Genomic DNA, 27,142 nt, shown 5'->3' with positions numbered 1-27,142 from the left:
TGTTGATAAGCTTCCAAGCAGCCAAACATTCTAATACTTAGATAAGTCACTAACGTTAATAAAAACACTGAAGAAATAAGAAGGAAGAGGTGAAAAGGGGATTCATGTGCAGGGCAGCACCAGTTGCTTTAGATACTGATCCTTTCAATTAAGGGGCGGTTCTGGATAAGAAAGGGGAAAGTAACATCCTTGTTTATAAGTACTGAAAGATTTTGAAATCTGTCTCTCTCTCTCTCTCTTTTCTTTTTTTTTCCCCCATCTGGAATGACTGCAAACATTTTCTTGATGTATTTCAATTACTGCCCGGATACAGAGTTGCAGATTTATACTGTGCTTTTTTAGTGGAGTTACAAAAAGTCAAGACCAGAAACCATTCATATCTAGTTGACAGGTTTTTTTTTAATTTATTTTGGGATGACTTCTTGGCTTGGGTAGGTCTGCAGATGTAAACAGAGCTGCCCCAGAAATAATTTCTTCTGCTGTATTTGCTTGCTTAATGCCCCTGCTTTAAGATCAATGCTACGATAGCTAGGCAGTCCATGTCTTCAACATAACCTGTTCTTTCCATGTGCACCCAAATAACATAAATCAGCTCTTTTAGTTGGAACTTGGTGACCATTAATTTCAGGTTGAGGCATTATTGTTATTCTCCTCATACTGTGCAAGATATTTCCCTGGATTCTGGGGAGGGGAGGAAATTTCATAGCGTTAGAAATATTACTGGGAGCATCTTGTTCTGACTGGATTCAGATCTCTGATATTTTGGCATTCTCTTCTGCTTTTTAAATTGCTGTTATTTGAAAGTTACTAACAATGGAAGAGTGCATTTAATCGCTTGGGAAGGCAGCTACAATGCACAACTGTTCCTCCTACAGATGTTAAGCTGCTGCTCAAGGTCATAAAACATTTGAATGTCATTTCTTGAATAAGTGCTCATGCTCTGAGGTGGAGGGTTAGCTCATGCAGGTCATACAGTTCAGCAACTCTAAGTTCAGCCCAGAATTTCTGCACTGGAGGCATTCTTACCATTTTCTATAATTATTATTTTCCTTTATATTATATCATTATGATAGACTCTGCAAATTTTTCTGTGATTTTTTTTCCTGTGGGATAAGTGCTATATGGAGACACCTGGCAGAAATTGAATAAGTTACATGGAGTTGTAGTAGCAGTACATCCTTTGTGTTGCACTCTGCTTAGCTTGGCTAATTTGCTCTATTAAGCGTCTCTGTAAATTGTAGTACCCGTGGTAGTCGTGGCACTTCTCATGGCATCATCTGGAAATCCCCCTACGTAGCCTTCCTCTCAGAACTGCTACATTATACCTCTGAGGTTGTTTACTTCTTCTGTCCAGTAATTTTGAGTCACTAGCACAGCTTACGTTGAGAATAATATAAATCCTTGGGCATTTTAAAACATGAATTTCCCTTTGTAACTGCTCTCCCAGACCGACATTTGGCTTATTTGCTAGCAGTTACTTTATATGAGGTCAACTGTTGTTGCCTTTGCTAAGATTTCATTACCTCTGTGAAAAGCCCTGGATTTACCATGAGTAGAAATAGAACTACCAAAATACTTGTGCTGTTATGCTTTAGGTTTCATGGTAGGTTGGATAACACACATGTATATTAGGCTACATTTTCTGAAAGCATGAGCAAGGTCACAAAGAGATATGCAGACACACACATCCTCCAAGTTTCCTAAGATACGCAAAACCCTGCCATCATTCTGTGGGATAAGCAGTGCAAGAGAAGCCTACAGTAACATGAAGCCAATATGTAGGACTCAGAGAGCTCCTACTTTCACATTTGGTGTGAATTCCAAAGCTTGCCTGTTGTGCTGTTATTTTTTCATGCTAGTCATAATGAAAGGGGAAGGGAATAAGTATCATGTTCTCAAATTTGGTTATTGAATCCTTGGCAGAAATTTTGAGATCACAGCTCTTCTGTCCTCTGAAATGCTTTCACTTGGAGAAGTTGTACGATATGGTGGAATTTCTTTCTTCTTTACATCTGTGTTGGCTAAAACAAGACAGAGGAGCTTGAAAAAGCTCACCCTTCTTTAAGGAACACTATCTGATTCGTAAGCATTCCTAGAGGTTAAGGCTGGTGACTATCAAGAAAGCAAATACTTCACGCAAGGGTAAGTCCTCTAATTGTGTTTGTGTTGAATAGCTGCCAGATCCCCATGTCAGGATGTCTGCAGTCACGGCTCTGATCTCACCATTTCTTCCTAGGCTGTTGCACAATTGTGTTGCGTGTTTGTGGTAGGAGAGAAAGTTGGAGAGCTGAGCTATGAAACCATCTCGGGGAAGGAAGCCATGTTTTATTTTAGTTGCTTGGTTTGGATAAAAGCCTGTAGGAGATTGAATAACATATAAAAACATAATGTGGCCCATTCATGGTAACCAAACCTGGTCTTCTTTGCAGATATGTGAAATATGAGGTTTAATATGCAGGGTGGAAATGTCAGTGAAAATGTGTTCACTGGCATAGTAGAAATCCATACACATGTGATAACTCGCTGCATGTTCTATGGTGAATCTCATCTGTAGTTGCAGGGTCTGGACTTGTAGATGCAGTGAGGGAGCTGTTGGAAAACTGGTTGTGAATCCACTCCTCTGATGCATCACTTCAAAGATATTTTGTGGAAGGCAATTGAGACAAAACAGTGACAAATAGCGCGTTAACTGTAAAAACAGAAAGACACCCAGAGATACTGTAGGACACAAGCTTAGCAATAGCAAAAGAAGGCAAGAATATCATAGTTCCATCCAGCCAGAACAGAGGAGTCTGTGGGACTCTGAGCACATGTAAGAGCTGAAGGCTGCCCTGGTTAAACAAACATTTTGTTCCTGAGAGAAGACAGCAGTTGTCTTAGCCACAGAAATGTTAGTTCAAAGTAATATCCTGATTACTCTCAGAACTATAAATCTTTTTCAGATGATCAAGTTGTGCATTACTGCTCTTTGGCTAGAACAAAGCAAATTTCACATAAGTCTAATTTTACCACTGAAAAAATAGTAGGCTGGGTGGATCTATAACTATCATGTCATCTCACATAATAAAAAATGGTGAGCTAGTAGCAATAGTCCCGGAGGATGTCAGTTCCATTTTCTAAACCAGTAAGTGGAGAATTACCCAAAGCAAAAAAGAACTTGTACAAATAATACTGGGGAAATCAGAAGTTAATCTGAATATCAGCTCACTTAATCTAATCAGTATGAATAGCTCCCTGCTAGCTACTCCATTACCTGAAACAGGGGTCAAGTGATACACATCAGTCAATCCTCTCATTAAAAATTCCATCACCACACCAAATCCTTCTACCTTCCCCCAAAATAAAATAAAACAAACAAACAAACAAACAAACAAAACCCCTTCATCTCCAAATCTCAAATATCATCATTCCTGATAAGTACTAAAAAGTTCCTCATCTCTCAATTGCAGTTCATATCCTGAGCTACATAGATTTGCTGTTAGAGATAAGGATATGAAATATAAAGTGATATTAATAAGCATGTTGCAACCTGCTAGGCTCTCTCTGGCAGCTATGCCTTGTGTTGTAAATAGAGGTGGTCACTGAGTCGGCTCAGGAACTTAGGATCTCGCCACGTGTCATTCAGTAGCATTAGCCTACATGCACACCTTCAGGGAAAAACAGTATGAGTCACCTCAGTGGAGAAATAGATTATTAAAAAAAAAAAAGGAACAAGCAAGACAGAACAGGAACAAGGAGGAATACTATGTTTCTGATGGCTTCCACTGGAGTAAGAAAAGAAAATCTGCCAGCTGAAAGTGGAAGGAGGGAAAGCAAGCCATAACCCTAGACTTTGAAAGGTGTCAACTAATTGACATCAAACTATACAAATTATATTTTGTTTCTTATTATCCTCACCACTTGTAGATACTTATTAAAGTTTTACCAAGACAGTACTTTTCTGCCCTTCCTTTTTAGCCTGGGTGACATTTTGCTGTCCCAAAACATAGGTAACATAACACCTACTGATGGTGTTAAAATAGCACTTGCAGTAAGAAATGATTCCTGAAACAATACTGTGGTGTTTGAGTCAAGCATTTGTTTTCAGAGATCTATGTGGTATTTTTCTAAGTTTTTGGGAAGGCACAGAAGATGACCTTTGTACTTTTCTTGGTAACTGAGAGAAAGAAGGATTGAGTCATCTGCACCATAACGTAGAGTTATTCTTTACAATAGGTTAGAGAGTGCCCAGAGAAAATCTGATTTGTTTTCCTTTCTCTAGACTTTTTTCTTAATGTGTTTTAGATTTAAACTGATGTAAACTAATTAGAAGCAAAGTAGAAGACGGCTGTATTTAATTTTAACTTAATTTTATTTTGTAATAAAGAAGCAGAGATTATTTCCTGAAATCAACCAAGGTATCCTTAGCTTGTTTTCTCGACTTCAAACATAGATAAAAAATAGTGTAAACTGTAATCACTTGTGAAAAATGCCTTCTTCACACTCAAATTGTTATTCATCATCCCTTTGCCTAGGAAAAAAATACGTATTTGAATGAGCCACTGGTAACTTAAATTTAAATGATTCTACGATTGACAGGAAAGGTCTTTAGTGGAACAGCTGCCTGTATGCCTGTAGCAGCCTATGTGTGTTTATATTCATGAAAAGTCTACACCCAAACTAGAAGCAATTCAAAATGACTGTAGTGAAACTTTGTTTTTAAGAAATTATATTGCCGGAGGAAAAAAAAAAAAAAAGGTGAAATATATAAAATCAGTTTATTTAGATTGGTATTTGTGGAAAACAGATTTACTGTTTCACTTTGTGTTTCTCTGTGAGTTATCGCTTGTTTTTCTTTCCAAACATAAAAAACCTTTCTCTCTCCTTCCACTCTTTGAATTCAAAGGGAAGAGTGATGGGATGAAGACTTTTTTTCAATTGAAATGTCGAGACAGTAATGAAATAAAATATTCTATGCATTCTTAGAAAGCCAGACACCTGCTATTGAAAGGGAAATGATGGCCAAGAAAAAGAATAAGAAAGAAAAGGAAAAAGGAACAGGTGCAGTTAATGGACCAGACTAAGGTATCATGGGAGACTTTCAAAGCCACAGATGAATTTAGCTGTACCAATTCTAAGTGTTGTTTACTTCAGTTTTCTAAGTTTGAAATTCTCCTCCTGAATATGAGCTTCAGGGAGAAGTCTATGTGAAATAATTATAGATTTTTTGAAAAGAAAACAACAAAACATTACCACTATCTAAATAACAAGAATAAATGCCAGCACACACTAATTTTCCACAGCAAAAACGATATACTGGAAAATATTAGTGAGAACAAGAATAGTCTAGCCTTACACCTCCACTTTTTATTTCATTCTTTTTATTTCAAAATTGTCTTTGAACGGAGAATAAGGTCTGAGCATCTGTTGCAGGCAAGCAACAGGATTTTTTTTTCCTCTTTTGGTCTAAGAGAACCTGTACTCCTACCTACACTCCCTATGGGGAGTATTTATCTAAAGGTGCACTGGAGAATAGTAAATTTAAAAAAAAGTAACTCTGTCTGTTGATGCATGAAATCATTACATTATTAACTAAAAATGTCTTTTAGTCCCCTGCATCTCTTACTCCAAGGATATGCATGCATTGATAAACATGTATTGATTCTGTTAAACACAACTTTCAAAGTTTTGCAATTATACAAAAATTAGTTTGTACTGTAGAATTAAAAAACCTCTACCTTATTAATGGAAAACTTGTGCTCATCTCAAGGCCTAATTCACACGTCATGCTGATCAACACCCAGCAAATCCATTTGGTTAGATGGTGTCCATAATACTATTCAAAATCCTTCATTCTTACCCACATATGCAGCGTCTGATGCACGGACTCAGACTTGAATGATCCAAATTGTTTATTACAAGTTCTCACATCACTTATGTATCTTCACAAGTTTTCTTTTTCTAGCTTTCCTGTCCACCCCTACAACTTTCCCATCCACCTTTACATGTCAACAGAGCATTCTACAAAACACTCTTCAACCGTTCACACAGGCGCTTGCCCAATCAGAGCCATGAGACGTTCTTTCTTCTTCTAGAAGTGTCCTTGGTTCTCATGCTCTTTATCTTGCTCCACAGCTTCTGCTCTGAACAGTTTTTCTTGTATTCCCACACACATATATTCTGTAAGGTCTACCAGTGAAATATTTTATTGATGTAGTTTTGCCTTATTCTAATGGATATAATAAGGGATCTTTTTAATCATGTGTTCTACCTTTACTGAACTCCTTTATATTCAGTATTGATTTTATTTTATTTTTTGTGAACAAACCTGTGTAGTCAAAAATACTAACTGCTTTCCTTGGATTGTTTTGTTACTACTTCTGTTTTCCATTAATTCATATGTTCTTCCTGTACAATAATGCATTGCATATGAATTCAAAGCAATATCAATAACCGTGCTATCTATCTCTTATGTTCCAGTGACTCACTTTACTTAGGAACAAACTCTGTGGATTTAGTTGTTACTCCTGTGATAATTTCATACACTACATTCCATCATAATAATGGATTTTGATTTGAAATTATGGAAAAATAAGCTGATCGAAAATAACCCGTAGGCAATGGAATGAACTACATATAAAATCATCTGCAGGTCTAAATTAATCTGTCTCTCTTTTCTACAGATCAGGGTGGATTTTTTTTTCTTCCTTAAAAAAAAACCACACACACAGAAATTAAAAAAAAACCTGTTCTTAACGCTTGAACAAATCCCTTTTTCTTCCCCTCAATAATGTGGTTAACTGTCTGGAATGTGAGCCACTGGAAATTCTTCCCCACAGAAGAATCCCCATTAAGCTTTCAAGCAGACTTACTTCATCCCCACAGCTGCATGGATAGAAGACTTTCTAGTGCCTAAATACTTACTGTATATGTCATCCTTAAATGTAATTTTTTTTTTTTTTTTTTTTTTTTTTTTCCAGCCAGAGCTCTAGGAGCAGGTGCTAGCATTTTGCTTCCTTTCTGCTTCCTCTGTGGGGAATGGGCTAGAAAGAGCCAACTAATTAGAAAATTCTACAGGGAAATCAATTCTGCAAACAGCTGAGGAATGGCATGTCAGTATAATGCTCACTTTGTCTGTCAGCAGCGCCTTGGTTGACTTGACAAGTGGCAGTTCTTCCAGATGTTATACATGTTGTGATAAGATCAGAACTGCATCATACATTGTCCATTCTTGAAAAGATGTGATGCTCTGGAAGAGTAAATAAAATAAAACTGATATTAAGGACATGTTACGCTGCTGTCACAAGACAACATTTAGTATTTTAACATGTGTTTGAGGTGCAGCAATGAATGTTTAGTGATTTGAGTATTGAGTGCTGCCCTTGCTTTCACATAGGGGTAAGGCAGAGGAGTGGGGGGGTTAAAGAGACATACTGAACCATCTATTGTGAAAAGCTAGATAGTCAAAGTTAGGCTTGCATATTGTACATATCTAAAAAATACATGCAGATCTGTAGTGTGTCTGAGCAAAATGCCACTTATTTAAACAGTAGCTGGTTACATGTACATGAGAATAGTCACATCTGCATATACAAGCTCCCTTGTTCAGAGGCACTGGTGATTTGAAGCTAAAGGATCACCCACTCGTAAGGAGTCTGTTGTGAGATGTTCAAGGAAACAGCATTGTCTTGGAGAAGAAGATTTATCAGAGACTTTGCCACCGTCAGTTTCACCAATTTTTCCTCAAGCTATTTGTAATGTGAGGCAGCCTTCATAAGCAGACTTCTCATGTACACCATTCTCAGATAGACTTGGCATCCACTGTCTCTGTCCTGCCAGGAGATGGTCTTGGGCTTTGCTCAGCTGTGCAGAAGCATCCCCCAGACTCCAGATACCTGGGAATTTGCTCTGGATCTAATATAGAAATAAGGTCTTGTGAATAATACAGAACTTCTTTTCCTATCTTTTTTGATCCAAACATGATTTTGCAATTCACAGTATTATGAATATTTCTTTCTGTGGCAGCTCATTCATTTTTTAGATGTCTTATTTTCTATTCTTGAGCTCTGTGCTGTACTCCTTATCTCTGTCACAAGTATTGGAATCCTTTTTCTGCCTGTCTCCTATCAACTAATTTGTCATATCTAAGAATACAGTAACTAATATGCTTGTGTACAAGTCCCATGAAGACACGTTACTTTTCTGTAGATACATTTTCCAATGTATTTTCCTCTTTTCATGTTGGTTCCACCATAACATGATCTTTCACTTCTTTTTTCTCTTTCATCCTTTCTCTGTTTCCATTTTTCCATTAAATCTCACATGCAGTAATACTCTGTCAAAAATCTGTTTGCACTTGATTTTCTAATCAGTCTGTTCTCTCCAGCACAAGTACAGTGCTTAAGACGTTGCACAGTAGTGGAATCAAGAATGGTTTTTAATAGTAAATAATCTATAACCTATTATCAGTTCAATTTTGCCATGCATAAGTTGAGAATTATTAGTAGACATTTTCTAATAAAAAAAATTCAAAGCTTTGTACTGCTCATGCTGCAATGTAGCCATCTTCCAGCACTAACTGCTGAATTAACTAAAGGACACTGACTTCAAAAGAGTAATTTTCACAAATGAAGATCACTCTCGTAGCTGAAAATAACAGCATTCCATCTTTTGCCTTTAAGATAAATGAAGCCAATTTCTGTACCTTTTAAATTTACTTTAACAATTGTAGGTTTCCAAATGAGATATAATTTCTTATGAAACCATTGAAATTAATTCTCTACTAAGTATTAATGCCTTCCTTTTTTCTAGTTAATCATTGAAAAAAAGCAATTTTGACTGATTTCTATAGCTACATATGTTAAGAAATTGAAAGGATCAAAAATTGATGCGTGGACTGTAAAATGTAAGCAATTTTATAATTCTATGACCTGTTTTGATTAGAGAGGCCCTTGTCTCCACATATGGAAGATTTGCTTTGCAGTCACATTTTCAGATATTTTTTCAGATAATTGACTTTTTAATTTTAAAGTCCTAAATGTATCACTGCTTGGCCATTTTCCAAAATGCGTTGTAATATACCTGATGCATGCATTATGAAAATTTGTCAAGTAGTCCATGTTTAAAACAAAAGCTTGTTTGCATTTAAGAATAAAATTGCATTATTAAATATTATCATCACCTATTCTTCCCAGAATTACAGCTTTTATTGCAGAATGCTCAGTAATTACAGGAGCACTGCCAGCTGAAATTTTTGAAGTGATTGTCAAGTGATAAATAAAATGGAAAAGGTTTGCTATTTATTTTATGTAAATGTCCAGCTAGATTGTCTTTAGATATTGCCTACACAAAAATTATTAGTGATTTAATTTTCTGTTTATTGACATTTGGATTTTCAAAACACCAACCCAATTGGTGTGGAAATTTCTTTTTCTTTCAACATGTGTCCTAAAAAAAAAAAAGCTATATTACTTCCATGATTTTTCATTATTATGATTTGCATTACATGGATTTTTATACAGAATTGTTTTTTCTTTAATGCAACAAGAATAAACATCAACTGCATGTACTTAGGAGCCAAAAAAATGTAAGTAAAGGAAAAAGCTGCACCTGCCTATAGACAGTGTTCAATAATTGCATGTTGGCACCGTTAGCTTAGTGGTGAATCTTTATAATTTATTCTCTACAGGGCAATAGAGATAGAGCAGCATGAATAAGGATGTTTTCTTGTGATGGTCATCAGAAAGACTGGAGGGGTCATCTCCTTCTTTGAGGGCATGAGAGCATGTGAGGATGTGAGGATGTGAGGATGACAAGGAGGTCAGGTGAGCCAGGTGGTGAATTTAACTTCCAATTAATAAAAATATTTCACAGTGCTTTTTTTCCTTCAGAGCAGAGCAAGATGCTTTGTCTTGTCCTTGTGTGTTCAAAAGAACTATTTTAAAAATATAAGTGTTACTCATTTCTCTGAAGTCCCATCAATTGTTTATTGGTAAGCACTGTCTGGAAAGGAAGGAAGTGTAAGGAGATAGCAGGAGTAAATTGATATTTTATTGCAATGAAATGCTTGTGTTATTTTGTGCTAGCCAGTTTTACTTATAACCTCCTCAATTGCAGTGCTGTCTATGGCAGTTGCTCCAGAATGAAAGGCTACATCATCTCTGCTGCTAGTTTCTTGTGATGGAGCAAAGAAATAAAAAAACAGGTAGATATTTACTTTTATTCTCTGACTGAATGTTTTGAAAATGAGAAGCTGGGCCCCCTTTCCCAGAGCTGTAGGCAAGGCATGATAACTTTCTGCTCTGTTTCCTTTTGCAGAAATAATGCCTGCCTCAGACATAATATATTAGGAGTTCTGAGGACAGGTGGCTTTAGACCTTGAGAATTTTATGGGTCTTCTGATCTAAGCTGCTGAGGAAACTTTTGAAAATGGACCTTCAGATGATTCACACACACAGTAAATCTCTTCAGAATCTTTCCAATGTTTTTAAAACAGCATAAAAGGAGTACAGGGAAAAGTGGTGGATGTTGGTGAACGGGGCTAATTCCTCTGCAAATATCTCATCTTCCTTGCAGAAGTCCATGGGAAGTATTAGTATTAGCGGATGCTGAGCATGTTTCCATTACTACTAGCATCAATGCACATTTGTTAGCCTTAAGAAATCTCTTCAGATATAGATGTTGACAATCATAGCTATTAGAAATACTAAAGTGCTAAAGTACCAAAAAAGTACTTAAGCAAGTACCTTAATATTTAGATGGTGTTTGAGGGAAAAAAAAAAAAGAAAGAAAGAAAAGAAAAAGATATTTCCCAAATGACCATGATTCTTTTGCCATCAGTCAATAAAATTTTTACTGTTGACTCCTACAGAAGCATGTTAAGCTCCTATTAACTACTTCTGAAATCCCACCCTTAATCCTGGCCTTCTTAAATGCCAGATAGATAAACAATGGTCTCTGAAACTCACTTAACCTTCCTGCTTTTCCAAATGGTAGGAAAAAAATGGAAATTTCTGCCACTTAGCCCAACTGAAATCAAAAAGAGAGGTCCATATTTGTTTTTTGTAGCCCATCTAGAAAACAGGACTGAAAAGTAGATGAACATGAAGTGATTTCTGAGACATTTGGCAAGTAGTAGTTTTTTCAGAAGTTTGCTTAGAAAAACGGTTCTGTAGATGCTCAGTTTGAGTAAAAGCATTTGTTGCCAGGAGTGGGGCAAAAGCGATCACCAGCTGGTGATATTCATCCTTTCCACTCATATTTTCTTTGCTGAATGTTTGGTGGAAATGGCAATTAGTATTTTGTTGCTTGCATTTTTACAACTAAAGCACAGGAGATTAAAGTGAAGTTATGAAAATATGCATTCTTGAAAAGTTATGTTCCTGGAAAAGAGAGAGAGATGAGCTGAGAGGGGAACCTGATGCTCAAAACCATGTGAAGAGTCTTCAGATACTCAGACTTCAAAACTTCTTACTCAGGACCCTAAGCTCTGCATTAAGTGACTGCCCCAAACTTTTATGACATGCATAGGAAGAGGGCAGGAATAAACAGAACATAAAATAATCAGTAACCTATCCCAAATATTAGATCAGACCTTATTTTTCTTGTTTTTCATTTAGGGAAAAGATCTATATGTCCTGAATTCCTGTCAGCTTTATTGATTTTCTTCTTTTTAAACAGAAACTTGTAATCTGAGAAACATTTTTTATGTACCCAAAATGTCTTGAACTGGTGCTGAGGAACTAGGAAAAACTGCAGGTCTTGACACTTTGCTTTACATCATCAGTGTTTCAAAGATTGAGTAATTACTCATCATTTGGTTCCATTCACAAGTAATTTTTAGGTAATACCATACACGGTCGTATAGGATTTGTCCAGAAGTCGATGAGTTCTTTCATTGCCAAAAACTTTGGTCAGCATGAAATGGAATTAAGTCAAGTACAGGAAGGAAATTGTTATTGATACCAAAAGAATTTGCGGCCTTAGATATTATCAGACACAACCGAAAGTTTTTTTCCTTTCTATTGGAAGGCATGTGATTATAGATATGCCAAAAAATGTTACTAGATATTTCAAGAAGATATTTGGTTTTTCAAAACTAATTCTGCCAGCAGGACCCTTGCCAGACATTAGCAAAGCATCAAATTGTTGGTTTTTTTCTTAGATGAAAAGAAGTCATAAATGTAAAAAGGGTAAAATTTATATTTTGGTCTGCTGATGTCTGTTTCACTACTAAATGTCTTTATATCCTCAAAAGACACTTTTGTAAAAGAAACATAAACTCCAAAGAATGTTGGTAAGCTCTTCTTTTTTATTTAAGTAAGTGCTAAGATTTATGCAGGGTACACCTGATTACGTTGCCAGAGTCTAGGAATTTTAAGATAAACTCAGGTTCCAAAAAAATACCAAGCTATTCCTCAAATTATTTTTTAAATGCAACACTTAATAGACAAACAGATCTACACATGTAATACATATGCAAAGGTTTTTTCGAGTTAGTGGTAGAAATTTAAGTGTGGCAATAAATGCATGGGTTTAACCTCTCAATAGTAGTCTTGCTTTCAGCTGGAAATGATGAGATCATGTATAAAACATTTGCTTATCTAAAACATATTCATAAACTTCAGTGAAGCCATTTTTACAACTTTATTGTCGTGCTTATTCTAAGTTAAAATGATTTATTATGTACAAGATTTTCAAAATAACAGCAGAATTCTTTTGCTAGTGTAACTGAACAAACTTTTGTATAAGTCAAAGTGCAGAACAAAAGAAGAAAAAGTGTTGTGCATTGATAATAGGTATTTAGAAAATAATAGCATAGGGGAAAATTGATAAATGTTAAATATCTTGGCTATTCTTAACTGTTATGTCAGTGGAAGTGACCGTGGTTTTTTTTTTTCTCAGTACAGCTCACTGTTATTGGTATCTTAAACTAATTTGAAGAATGTTAAGTAAGTGAAAGCTAATTTTAATTAATTACTATCTAATAATTCAATATTTGAAAGGAACAGCTTTACATGCAAGAAATTCAGAGTTAAATCTGTGAAGAACATAGTGCTTCACCTAACTTGAAGGCATCCTACCAGCTAGTAAGAATTTTTTTGCTCAAAGTTTAGGTACTTCTGTTGCTTAATGAATGCAGAGGAAGAGCTGAGTCAGCTCAGAGTAATTCAATTTAAGTAAATTAGTACAATCAACATTCAAACACAGGGTCATATACATATGGAGACAGAATATTAACCCAGAGACCAGTCAAAAATCATCTCTCTTCACACATACCACAAAGAGTACTGTCTGAGTATATAGGACAAATGATAGTAAGTACTTCTGTCTTTACTGAACTTTTCTGCTAAGTTCAGAAAAAAAATGTGGAAGATACCAGTCTGATGAGAAAAACATTAGGAAGATAATAAAAGGAAAAGGAACAACAGCAAAATCCTTTACTTTGTATGCTTTCTTAGGGGAGCACAGATGTGCAAACTGGCAGAGAGATCAAATTGTTTTGGCTATTTCTGCAGTGAGTTGAGCTGTAATGGCTTGGCAGAGTGAGGACTCACTGCTAAAGCAGACACATATCACATATGGAGAGGTACCATTCACCTGCTATTTCATAGAGCAAATAGTTGAATGTTTGTGTGAATGTGGGGCTGGAGAGGCTCCCTGTTTACGACCAGCTACGGATGTCTGTGGAACGTTGCTCTGGAGGAATTCACAATGAGATTTCCAGCAGGAAACACAAATGCTAAGCAGATGTATTTTCTTCCAGACTAAACCTTTAGACTCAGATTGGTAGACAATCTTCACTTTATCCACTTTAAGATTTTTAAGACAAAAACACAAAACAATGACTTTTCAGCCCTTTTAACAAAGACTGGAAGCCACTGAGAAGTTATGTGGGTCTACATATCCCTGAGAGCACACAGAATACTCATTGAATCTGCTCAATCATCTCATTCTGCATTTAACTTAAAAAAATGCAAAACAAGGCAAAGAAAGAAACCCAGCCCCCAAAAGCAAGTAGCACTCCTGCTCAGAGGATATTCAAGGGAGTTATTCCAACTTGATCTTTCTCTCACATATCCTTTGTGGGAGGAAATACTTATGGAGGAAGCAAACTGGAAAAGATCACAAAGATCCTGACACATAGATTTCCTGGTGTTATTCTCTAGAGGAAGAGGCAAAAGTTCTTTCCTCAAATTCCTTTCCCCATGTAAACAGTAGGAAGAATATTATCTTCTGTTAACTTTTTATTTTGCTTATTTGCTGTAATCTGCAAAACATGCTATATAAAAATGCCATTTATTAATCATGACTGTGTTGTGTTCTAAAATAAAAATGATCACTTGGTATCATATTTGTTATACGTGCTGAAATGTATTGTTAGCTAAGTGGCCTTATCTATAGTTCAGAAAATACTGTGCTTTGGAAGACTGTTTGGCAAACAGTGCAAAGAAGTCATTTAGTTACTGGCTGCATTAAAGATGAAATCAGTTTAAGATGAATTAATACTTCTAGAAAAGCGATATGAAAAAAACAACCTAAGCTCTTGGCTTTGGAAGAAGAAATTAGCCAGTACTGCAAGAGCCTTGGTGAGTATGCATTCGGATGTCCTTCAGTGGATCTAGAGGAGCAATTTAAAAAACTATTGTCTGCAACTCCCAATTCCTACTTTCTATCTGGCGGCTACAGTTGAGATTTGGTATGTACTCTCTAGCAAGTATGTCAGTGACAAAATAGCCAGATCAGTTTAAATTACTGTCTTGGATTATTTGGGAGCAGAGAACAAATCACATTAAAATGGTGTGAGGCTTCAAGTCAGTTTCTGATTCCCTGTCTCCTTCTTGTTGCTACATGGACATGAGAATGTTTTGGAGAGGATATTGCAAACCATCTGAAGGTAAAGCTCCAAATGATATTGAATTCTGTTCCAGAAAGTTCAGGTTCATAACATGAATTTAGTGTATTGAGGATACACTCGAAGTCATAGTTAAATGAAGATGCATTTTTTTTTCCCCCACAAGCATTTATTTCAAGTAATTTGTAATACAGTGATAAATCTGTGCGATTTTATTTCTAACTCAACAGGACATTGGACATTGCTAATCTGCTTAATGTATGTAACTTAGTATTCTGTGATAAAAGCAATCTATTAGTGAGCTGAGTGATAAACAAGCATGTCTAAAAGAAATCTTAAGGACAGTCCAAGATAGTTTGCATTTATTTTAATAATATCCAAATGGTGTTCTAACTAAAGATGTTAATAATTATGATGAGGATTAAGCTCTAGAAGGAGTTAAACTGACTGGCAGGCTTTATTCTGTTAGTGTTCTGTTTGACATAATTCCATAACCTCTTCCCTTCAATAAATGTCAACTTCTTTATTTTATTTTTTTAAATTTCTTGAATGTCCTAGCTGTGAAGAGAGACAGAGCATGAAAATTGTCAAGGATATATCACGTTTTGCATTCACATGTTCATGTTTTTTGTTAGAGTGACTGACAGGCCAGAAAAGATGTGCGGGAAGACTTCCAAGCAACAATAAATACTGAAGTTCTTTCCAATTCAATGTTTTGAAATGTCTTAGAAGTTTTAACCAAAAGGCCTTGCTGTGATCAACTCTAGTAGGGAAATAAGAGTAATATTTCCTCAAGAAATATTTTATTTTTGATGGTACTTTCTCCAAAAAAACACCAATGGAGAAGTGGTGGGATTCGATGACAACATAGACTTTAAAAATGTAATAAACTTATCTAGTGGAAAAGGAGATGACAGTTTTCAAAGATATGTCCACCACCAAGAACTGCTGCAGCCAGGTGAGAAATTTCAGTGCTTTTACTTTGAAACTTGATTCGCTTGTGAAGGGATTTTGTGATATAATAATCTCTAACACAAGGCACCAAGCCTTTGATGTGCTTTCCACTCAGATGTCTCTTCAAAGGTAGAATAACATGCTAAAGCAAGATTTTAATAAAGTGTTTCATTTGTATCAGCTGCAGCAACTCCTCTACCCATGGTCATGATTTCTGGTGTTCCTCTGGTACTGGAGATATTCTTGTGTTTATGTGGAATACTTCTGTAAACCACAGAATTCATAAATGTTATTAAAAAATTGAATCATAATGGCCTATCAGCTACCAAGAAAGAGGAAAGACTCCTTAATCTTTCCTGTGGCTGAAACTGAGTGAGTTTGTGAAAAAGTCACAGAAACACCAGGCATGCTTTACATTCATACCCTGACTCACAGTGTCTGATACAGGACAAACAGAAAAAATAACAAATAAAGATGTTTAATTTCTGTACCTCTTTATACTGTCGCTGATGCAGAACCTCTAGGGGGAAGTTTGGCCTTGGAAAAATCTTTATTTCAGAGTATAAACTCAGAAGGATGAGCTATGCCCTAAATACTTAATCTACGTATTTTGAAAGAAACTTAGAAAATAATATGCCATTTTGCACAAGCATGAAAGGAGATCTGTACAGATAGAAAATGAATAGCAAATGAGGCTCACTGTGAGGAGTGAAATCAGATTCAAGGCAAAGTTGTCCTTGAGTGTCTTCTCCAATGATGAAGACTGACAGAAATAAGATAAGCTAATAAACTTAAACTTTGACTCAGCTTAAATAGTATTTCCAAAGTCTGTTTCAGAAAATATAAACACTTTAAAGAGTAGCCAAAAACCTCATCTGCTCAGCCATCACAGATTTCTCAGCTGTGTTGAAGGCATAGCAACACAAATTACCCTTGAAATTACTATTTCAAGTTGTACATTTGCCTGAGTAATATTTTTATATTTTTAGGAGAGTTCTACTAGTAGTACAAGAACTTTTTCCAGACAAGGACTTAGCTTGGGTTTATGTCAGCATATAATTTGTAAAAGTTTGTAATAAACATGCCTCAGTGAGATTGGCAAAGATTATAGGAAGGAAAACATCACTACTAACTTCAGGCTACTTGCTTCAATTTAAACCTCAGGTTTTCTATGTGAGCTTCAAAACTACAGAGAACTGATGAATCATTATGTAACTAAGACCAGAATTTCAAAAGTAGTCTAGCCTTTTTCAAAAATTCTGCTTTGATTGTGGATTTTGACTTTCACTATTATTGACCAGTGGCCTTATGCCTAGGTTGGGAGATAGATACACTAATAGTTTTTCATTCAGATTGAAAGAAATATGCAAGGCATATTTCAGTATCTTATGCCTGAGCTAACATCCTTCTACATACCTACTGAAGTAAAAAGTTTAAGGTGCAACTGACGTAAGTCTTACAAATAAGCACTTAGAGAATGTTTATATAAACAGGGTAAACAGAAGAGAGAAATATCAGTATGAATGCTAGAGGTCAGTCTTAAATTACTACTCTTCTAAGGCCAGTTTTTATACTGGGATGTAGGGCCATCATTATTTTTCCAATGCTTTTCAATTTGTGGTAAGAGATAATTTCCTCCCTGCAGTAACTAAAGCAACAATCTGTTTAGCTGTATTTGGAAACTAATTTTGTTAGTAAATGATGAAGGGAAACAAGGCAAGGACCTATTTACCAAGTTTTTCTGTAGAAGAATTAAGTTTTTCCTAGGTCCCTCTTTTGTCCACACTAAGCAGCTTCTCTGCTCTGGATGAAGCTTGCATATCCTTGGTACAACTTAAGAGCTTGAAAATTAAAGCATGCATCAGTGTCTTTGAAAATAGATTTTAGTGACTACTGTGATAATGCTTTTTGTGTGTGTGTGTGTGTGTGTGTGTGTGTTCTATTATTTAAAACATGTAGATATTTTGGTCAGAATTGAGCATGACATTGAGATATTAAGCAAGCTCAAAACAGAATAGCTGATTACTTTGAAGATCCGACACATGAAGTTACTTAAAGGCATGATTCTTCATGTTTTCCCAAAATGGAGCTTAGTCTATGCTTTAACTATCTCAGAAGCTACTGTTCCAAGGTGATGGTGATGAATAATCTTGAACTGAAAAACAGCTGCTGGTATATATCAAATAAATATTTAATTGTAACAAATGATGTCATTCTGATAACTAACTGGAATTTTTGTCTTTACTGATTTTCATAAAATAGCGTGTAAGTAAAATAAAGCATTGAAAAAAGAACAAAAAAATCCAGTTTTAGAGGTGTAAGAGATGGACAGATCCATTGCCAAATGAGAATAAATGCTTACTAAAAACGCTTCCTAATGCAATTAAGTTGAATGAACTAAATGTGAGAATTCATAAACATTTGGTTAAGCTGCACTCTATCCTTTTTGACACAGAAGAAATAACTGTTTCCCTATTATCTGGAAAACCATTGGAAAACCATTTATTAATGCCAAAGTCAATAGCATCTCAACCAGTCAAAAACTATAACATCATTTGAATGATCAATACGCATAAGAAAATGACTATGGAAGCAAATAGAACAAAACTTCTTTCAACTTGCTGAAAAATTTATTAGAAGTACTTCCTTTTTAGTAAGTGTATCATAAGAATGATAAAACCAGTGGTACGAAGAACAGCTAAAGGTGTGTGGAAAGAAAAGTGAATAACTGAACTTCTCATAATCACAGTGCTTACCAAAGCTGGAAATAATAGCTCCTCCTCCAAGACATAGTCTCAGAAGGCTCTATTCTTTCTTTAAAGTAACAAATTCATTGAAAAAGCATTTAAGAACAGCATTGTCAGTGTGTCCAGTAATGCAGTTTGTGAATAACTGCAACAGTACAAACTAAAAGTCTGAATGTAAAGAGGCTTTCAGACTGTTTTCTAGGCTATTACTTTGAAGAAAAATATTACACACATTGGTTCATTTAAGAATGACTTTTGGGACCAATGGCCTTGATCCAGGATTGCAAGAATGATGACATTATTGCATGACATTTAAGCAAGAGAGAACTTCTTCACTGTTCTCAAAAGGGTGCTGGTTTCCCAAAGACAAGTCAACTCATTGTACAAATATGATGAGAGTTCTGAATGTGGAAAATGCTTATAGTGTACATTAAATGTGGGTAGTGCATAGAGTTGAAATCAAAAGTATAAATTATTATTATCATAAGAAATTTTAAATGAATGAGCTTACATTCCTCATTACTGTATCAATCTCAGCCACTGCACACTGAAATCTTCTGAACAAAAATCATAAACGATAATCTTAGCCATATTTGAAGATTTACCTTACTGGCTGCCTGTATTTGCTGTTGTTTAGTTCTGCAGAGCCTGGGTTTCGTTTGGAAAAGCTAAGTATTATTTCAGTACCAACAATAATAAAGGCTTACAGGGAAAATGCTGTTCTTTACAGAATGTGTGACACAAGCAGTGGTGTCTAAAGCTTGTGAAGACGGAAGGAGTGGAATGTGGGATGAGAGGGAAACTGAAAACCTAGAGATATGTGTGTTCGTTTGCGCATGTATATGTGTCTGCATACGCCAGCTAAACTGCTGGATTATCCAAATTATTTATTTGGATGTTTCAGCATCCTTCATGATAGGTACTGTTTTGATTTCAGTCATCTAATCCTCAGTCTTCTCATTCAAATAGAGACATTTATTTATTTTTTTAAGGGCATTGCATGTTCTCCATTACATGGAGGCCACGCCACAAGCAGAGCTAGCCAGCTTCTGCCTAAAATGTGAAGGTCACAGTTTTTATTGGCACTTGCTCTCTGATTTGGTTTCCATAGCTTATTAGCTACAAAAATTGCCTTGGCTATAATTATTTTCAACCTAAGAACAAAAACAGATAAATCCAGGCAAAATGAAGCTACTAACAATCATCTGTAATGTTTTCTCCAGTGCTAACTGTAAGTTAGGCTTTCCATTTTCCCAGAGATATTATACATATCTGTTGAACCTGCTCATATCTTCTCCTTCACCCCACTCTAGACATCACTGGAGATAAAGCAGCCACTTTCCCGGGTTTATTGATTCCTGAGATCACTCTCTTTCCTATTCTGTAGTGGCTCTTTTGTTTGGTATGTGTTGAGTTCCAATGTGAATGGGGTAGCTTTCATATGGTTTTGGAAGTATGTAATCAGCCATGAAGTCTCAGTGAAACAGCCAGTTTTCTTTTTTTGGCTTGTATTTCTGTAGATGTTTACTGGCCTAAATATCTTCCTCCTTACAGCATTCTTCTACCAAAGAAACAGAAAGCAACTTTCATATTCTCCAGTCATCCTACTGCAGCCTACAGGTATCATAGAAATATTTCTACCAAGAGCACAAGTTCCACTCTTGCCCTCTCTGTTGTTCTTCAAAGAGATCATGCACATTAGCATAAGAAGCATAAGAAGCATAAGCACTCTTGTGCTTCTTATGCTAATGTGCATGATCTCTTTGAGGAACAACAGCAAGGAGACTGGATAGTTTGAGGTGTAATTGATGGGATGCTGAAGGTCTGGCTGTTTTGGTGGTTATTTTTATAGATTATAAAGGAACTGACCAGGCAGCATCATTCTTCTGCTACCTCAACTTGCAGCTGAATCTAACAGCTTAACCTTGATGGTCTCAGCCCTCCAGTTAGCCCATTTGGTCAAATAAGGCTAGCGGTAACTGAAAGCTGTTACCAGCTGATGGCTATGTTGACTGATAGCTTGTGGAAATCCCCTTAGTGGACTCAGATAAAATTTTACTGACAAAATCTCACTATCTCCAAGTGAATTCCTCCAAAATAAATGCTAACTTAAGGCTCAGGGGCAACCACAGGTTTAAAGACAAGGAGGGTGAACTTGTCTCTTCCCTAGAAATATTGTCTGTATGCCAGCAGTGAAGTGAAAAGAGGCACATTTGTGTCAGCACCACCCAGGCTGTCAATAAAGAACTCCTGCCCTCAGAACTATCAATCAAATTCATATGAATTTCCCACTCTTCCAAAACCATTTTCCCACAGGGAAGAAGGGATCACAAAATTAAACAGCATTCCTTCTTCTTACATCTTTGTAATCTGTAAGCACTGTGCCTGTCATAGTGCTCCCAGGAGGTTTCATTAACCATAATGCCTCATCTCTGCAAACAGCTGCTTTCCTTTTGCACAAGAGTTCTTGGAGACATGCTTCACTTATCAGAACTAAGCCACTGAAAAGCTGGTAAGTAACCAAGTTCTGCTGGAAAGATGAAATTGCACTGCAGATAGATAGATTTGCTTAACCTGTAAAATAATTCTGGAATAGCTATTGTTTTGGCAAAATTCTAAAATGTAAAAAAGTTTGATTGCTCTTAGCTTCTCCTAATTTGCTTACTTTTGGGTAATAACTGACCTTCAATACGCATGTTAGTCTCGTTACTGTTAAGTTAAATATATACACACATATCTAAGACAGGCTTGACCATTTACTGTCAGTGTTCCAAAGTTAGCTAAGTCTGGATCTTTTACTTTCTCTGTGCTCCACTAATTGAGACCAAAGCTTATGCAAGACTTCCTTGGGGAACACAGGGTCTGAGGTTTTTATAGTCCGCAAGGCTAAAATTCAAATATGAACCACAGCTGTTTGGATGGAAGTCCTGGACCTCTTCCTTTTGAACTATAGTGACCTGCTCAGCCTTACCCTCATGTGAAATTCTGAAATCCCTGCACAGCTGATGATTGGGATGTGAAAATTGCCTGCCAAGCAGACCTGGGTAAAGTGATTGGTTTACAGTGCTCTAGGATTTGCAGGTGGAAGGACTGCTCTCTCGTGCTCTTCTGCTACCCTCTTCCCCTCCATTTCTGTACATATCATACTTTTATACATGTATATATGCAGATTTGATTCCACATTCAGTGCCCAACCAGCTGAATTGATGTTCTTACTGAAAATAGTGAAGTTCCTCCCTTCTGCCAAGTATAGTTATTTTGTGAGTCCCCAGTAAGAGGTAAAATAAGAGAAACAGGGTGTGGAGTAAACTAGTCAATCAATTTAAATGGGGATAGACCTCAAGTGCCCTAACACTTAAACACTTTGTCTTCACTTGGCTGTGCTCTATCTTAATTGGGGAGTACAACCACGACAAACAAGTGTGGCTTTTTCCTACTGTGGATTCTTGCATGAAAATATTTGTGAAGGGGCGGAGTAAACATTTTTGGGGATCACACTGCAAGAGGAGACATATGGGAACTCACTGTGATGCAAAAGGAAATCATGTGTTGCTCCGCAAATGATGTGATTGGCATTGTGAGCTCAGATGCACACAGACAATCAAGGCACAAAATCAAGACTGAAGCATAACAAACTGCTTCTTTCTTCAGAAAGTTAGTGGGAGTCATAAATACTTCTGTGTCAGCTAGGAAAGCTACAAAAATGAACTAAATCATCACTCTATTTCCATGCTGATGCATGCACTTTGGAGCAATAAGTATGAAAGTGCCTTCCTTTTGGCATTAACTGCAATTACATAAATATTTACACTGATAAGTAATTTTGCAGAAGTGAAAAATGATAGGCTTCATGATAGCTCATGATGGGCAGCCCACCTTCCAGTTGCCACGGTGAGTTCCATCAAGTCGTAATCACAGAAGGTGCTTCTGGAAATTAATGGTGAATCTTATATTCCCTTGCATTTAGAATCCAAATCCATTATTTCGTTAATACTGTTAATAATATAACAATCATATAATAATTATAAAAATAATTATATAATAACTATGTCTGAATGAATAATAAGTCTTTGTGTGTCCAAGGTAATAGGAATCCCTGCATTCGTGCTTACTATAAAATACAGCAAGCAAAAGCGAGATAAATTCTGTTTAATATGGAAATAATTTTGGCTGCATCTTTGGCTTTGTATGACATGGAAACTGGTGATTGTTTATGCTTTGCTACTTTTTTTGGTCTGCATTAAAATCCCACATGAGAAACGAATTTTTCTCTAGGAACAAAATGTTACTTTTTTGGGACTGAGTTCTAATAAGTTGGGTAGTACGTCTGCTTCTTTTCAGCTGGGAAATTGCAATGCATATAAAATCCAGATGGATAGCACATGAGGCTGGAAGCAGCCTTGGCCAATCAGCCACGTCACTTGATTAAAAGAAACCTATAATAATTCAAGTAAAAATAGAATCCCAACAAAGTAGTAAGAGCAACAACTGGCTGCAGCAAGGGATTTCATCACAATTCCAATATTGCTTTACTTTTGCTGGTTGGCCCTCTCATACCTTATCGTAAATTAACCTATTTGCATTAAGCATGCATGGAACTTGTGATTAATGCCCCAAAATATCAGTGATGGAGAATACGTGATAAGCAGGATGAGTGGGGAAATATGTCATCAGACTACAGAGGGCCACAAGGACCTATTGCTCTTAGGGCAATGGTGCACTTGAAGAACTCAGCTGAGAGTGTTGCCATAAGAAATCACCCACCCTGGTACGAGCCACACTAGTGCAGACCAGTACATTTGTATGGATTTTGTCTGTGTCTATCAGAAAGCAAGTAAACACATATCAATGCAATTACAAGGTCACTCTGTGGAAAAATCTCCCACAAGATTCAGCAGATTTGTGGGTGAGACTGTCTAAGGCAGCCTATGAAGAAGTCACAGATAGGACTTGCAGAGGGATAGAGCCACATCTGGAATCCCTATGGGCAATTGGAGGAATGTTTATTATTCTTTGTTTATTATTTTGAGTGTGTACTCTCCCTCTTCCTTTCTTTGTTTCTCTTTGTTATTTGTGTAGTAAAATTCCTCTAGGCGTACAAGGTAAGTCATCTGGAATTGTGCAGTTCCCTCTGCCAGGAAGCTGTAAAAGCCTCTCTCTTGTGCAGAGACAAAAATATGGGCTCATCTCAAACACTGAGAAATTACAGAAATATTCACCATTTGCCTTTGAGTTATATTTACATAGGAAAGAACTGCGGCAAATACATGTGCCTCTTGCTGTTAAAAAATTGGCTTTTATCCTGCCCAAGGTGTTGTGTTTATTTAAAAGTTGTTGAGAAATAATTTGTACACTCTCAAATAAAGCATGCAAAATATATTAAAAGGGCCCAGTGACAATGTTGGTTTTTTTTCTGCCAGGGGGTACGGAGAAGAAAAAGGAAATGAGTAAGTAGAGAGGAGTGTTCTATGGCCACATGGCTAGTGAAAATTTCTATTTATTCTTTGGGGAAAAAGCAAAGTAGCTGCATAGTTGCTGGTTGGATAGGTGCCGGGACTATTTTTATTGGCAGGCAGCTCTGAGTGGCTGAAAGGTGGTCATTAACACCCTGACACAAAGTGCTGACAGGGCGATTATAAGATTAACACCCTATGCTATATTAACAGTGTCAAAACCTCCCCTTACCTGTCAGTGAGAAATAATGGCACGAAGGAAAACATTATAGACATGCTGAGACTTTAACATTGAAATACCATGCAGCTATTCACTTTTTGAAATTGATCTAAATATCTAGATGACCTACTGAAGGCTCATAAAATAAAGGAATGTGATTTAAATGGTAGCTTCACCAAATCAAAAAATGAATGCAAACGTTAAGCTGCCCAGCTTGCTTACTCTCTTGTTGACACTTTTAGCCCTGATCTCCCTCAATAGAGTTATGGTTTGAGATCTCATAAATTTAGGATTTGACGTTAGGACTTGACAAAAACAGAACTTATCTGGAGAATATTATTACTGATGTACAAGGCAAAATTCAACCTCGGTCTTCCTCCAGGGTTGCTAGTCATCACAGACTGGTTTTATCAGTGAGAGCCTTAGGACCATAAGGACCAATCTGCATTTAAAATGTCTCTGCTCCATGTTCACTAGCACTGGAACAACAAACCCTCTAGCACAGTTGTCCTGGAGAATATCCAAATAGGGGCAACAAAACCAGTGAAGTTTATGGAGCACAAGTCTTATGGAGAGCAGCTGAGGGAAATGGGATTTTTCATTTTGGAAAAGGGGAGGCTCAGAGAAGACCTTATCGCTCTCTGCAGCTGCTTGAAAGAAGGTTGTGGTAAGATGGGTGTCGGCCTCTTCTCCCAGGTATCAGTGATAGAATGAGAGATGATGGCCTTAAATTGCACCAGGGGAGGTTCAAGTTGGATATTAGGGAAAATTTCTTCTCAGAAAGAGTAATGATGCATTGGCACAGGCTGCTCAGGGAGGTGGTAGAGTCACCGTCCCTGGAGGTGTTCAAGAAAAGGGTGGATGTGGCACTGAGCAACATAATCTAGAGCAGTCATGGCCATGACTTGATGGTTGGATTAGATGATCATAGTGGTCTTTCCAACCTTGATGATTCTACGATAGCTTCAGCTAGACTGCTTTATGCTGCCATAAATTCTGCCAGTTTTGATTAAGAGGATAAGCTAGGAGAAAAAAGTTCTCCCTGTAAGACTAAATCTATACCTTCACTAGTAAAAAAAATTGTCCAAGGTTGCCAGATAAAGCATTCTTTCTGTATTTTTATTATTATATTTTATGTTGTATGTGATGATAATACAGTCTATATATGTTTGTCTGTAAGACTGATAAATAAAATGCAAATTAAATATTCTTATAATACTTTGGTTTCTAAACAAGATAAAGACATGGTCAAATCACCCCACGTTCCAGGAAATGCTTCTGAGTTGCATAAGAAAGGTTTGGTATTTTTAAGTAAGTGGGATTTGGAGGGGGGGGGTTACAGAATGTTGCAATGCCATCATACCTTATTGAAACCCCTTACTAGAAAAGTGTATGTAATCAACTTAGCATGTGTTACAAATGACAAAAGCTGCATCTGAAAAGTTCAAGTGTCTTGGAAATAGATCTTACAGAAACATTTAATAACTAAACAAGGATAAAGGATGGATTAATGGCTGCAGTTTAGTTTGGGGGCTACTGGAAGATAATGCCAAAAATTCACTAGTACTTTCAGAGCTTCTATGAAATGAATACTGTGCCTGCAGAAAACTGAGTATTTATTATAGTAACTGTTGAGAATTGCCAAAGGTAGGGAGTTTCCAATAAATAGGATTCTAGTTCTAGGATACTGGAACAACCCGTTAAAGTATTTGTATATGTAATTTTATTACAGCATCTGCTTTGGCTGAAAGCAAGGTCTCCAGGGCAATTTTGAACTTTCAAGTTGTCTGCAGGACGGAGTGTTTTCATCTAAATATCTTTTCTACTTCAAAAAATGAAAACTCTGACTTAATTCAGAGAAAATGATGTTTAATCATGTTTAACTAATGATATGCGTGCAGTTTTTTGTGATGATGAGAGTCTCAAAATACTTTCTGAAATGCTAGAAATGCCTTTAGAGATTTTTGGCATTTCACATATTTGAGTGATTTTTTCAAAGCAAGGCAAAGTCAGTGCTATCAAGATAGTTGAGTATTCTGTGCTCTTAGTTATAGTCACACCATGCGGTCATTGAAAAGATGTGAGAAGTCACATATGCTGCAGTTTTTTGGGGCTTCAAATAATATATAAAGGCTTTGTTTACTAAAAGAATATTGCTGTAGACTTCAGCTGCAAACTGTGTAAGAACAATTTTAGCCATTCAGTGAATATATACTTCACTCTGCTTTATTTTACCTTTCTTAGTAGCCCTGAGTGACTCTATGGGAAATCCTGTGCACTGCTTAATGTATCTCTGGAAGTAAGCAAAACTCAGAGAGGCTGGCTCTTATACTGTTTCATAGAAAAGGGAAGACTGTGCAGCAGTCCTGTCTGCCAGGTGAGGCAGAAACAGGCTCCTTAAATTCTGCTTGTCCTGGGAAGAATTAAGAGGGGATTATGGGTTTGGTAGAGCTAAACCCAGCAATCAGTGTGCTCTACAGCCTCACTGGCTCTGCATGCTGAATGGGAGCAGATCAACAGGCTCTATCTGCTAATCCTTATTCCTTTCTTTCTGGACATCTTTGTGTGACAAGAGAGCATGGGTCACGTTCTGCCCTCATCCCTTCTGTCACAGTTGCAGATCAAGACACACTTTGTCAAAACCTGCTTGGCACTCAACAAAAAAAAGCACAATGAAAGCCACCAAATAGTTAATAAACTATGAAATCGTGTGTCGATACAAAAGTGGGAGGAGATCCACCCAAGACTGTGTTCACAAAGGAGTGGAGATGTAAGAGATGACCTTCCATGACCACTAAATAGATAACTTCATCAGGATGTGCTTGGTCCAGAACATTAACAGATTCTTGCATGTCTATCATGCTGAAGGGACAAAAACTTTACTGTAGTTATTCGGAAGGGTTTTTGAATGAGCAAGGAATATATATATATATAT

The 27,142-nt window shown here is 36.6% G+C and overlaps 2 long non-coding RNA genes across 5 annotated transcripts in view; one reads left to right on the top strand and one right to left on the bottom strand.

Annotated features, from left to right (window-relative positions):
* Positions 1–249: 249 nt before the first annotated feature.
* The window catches only part of LOC109367293, a 122,082-nt gene continuing 95,189 nt past the window's right edge, over positions 250–27,142 (bottom strand). For 2 of the 4 annotated variants that reach the window (XR_002114296.2, XR_002114292.2), the window contains one exon: positions 7,083–7,228. This is a non-coding gene — a long non-coding RNA (uncharacterized LOC109367293). Of the gene's footprint in view, positions 2,690–6,941; positions 7,023–7,082; positions 7,229–27,142 lie in introns of those variants that run through there. The other 2 variants (XR_002114294.2, XR_002114293.2) reach the window with 2 other exon arrangements.
* Positions 9,475–27,142, top strand: part of LOC116216561 — a 19,864-nt gene continuing 2,196 nt past the window's right edge. The window contains exon 1 of the long non-coding RNA XR_004159585.1: positions 9,475–21,046. This is a non-coding gene — a long non-coding RNA (uncharacterized LOC116216561). The remainder of the gene's footprint in view (positions 21,047–27,142) is intronic.

Source organism: Meleagris gallopavo, chromosome 4, assembly GCF_000146605.3.
Source record: "Meleagris gallopavo isolate NT-WF06-2002-E0010 breed Aviagen turkey brand Nicholas breeding stock chromosome 4, Turkey_5.1, whole genome shotgun sequence".
Taxonomy (NCBI): domain Eukaryota; kingdom Metazoa; phylum Chordata; class Aves; order Galliformes; family Phasianidae; genus Meleagris; species Meleagris gallopavo.
The sequence above is the reverse complement of the archived record's forward strand: the minus strand, read 5'-3'. Positions and strand labels throughout refer to the sequence as shown.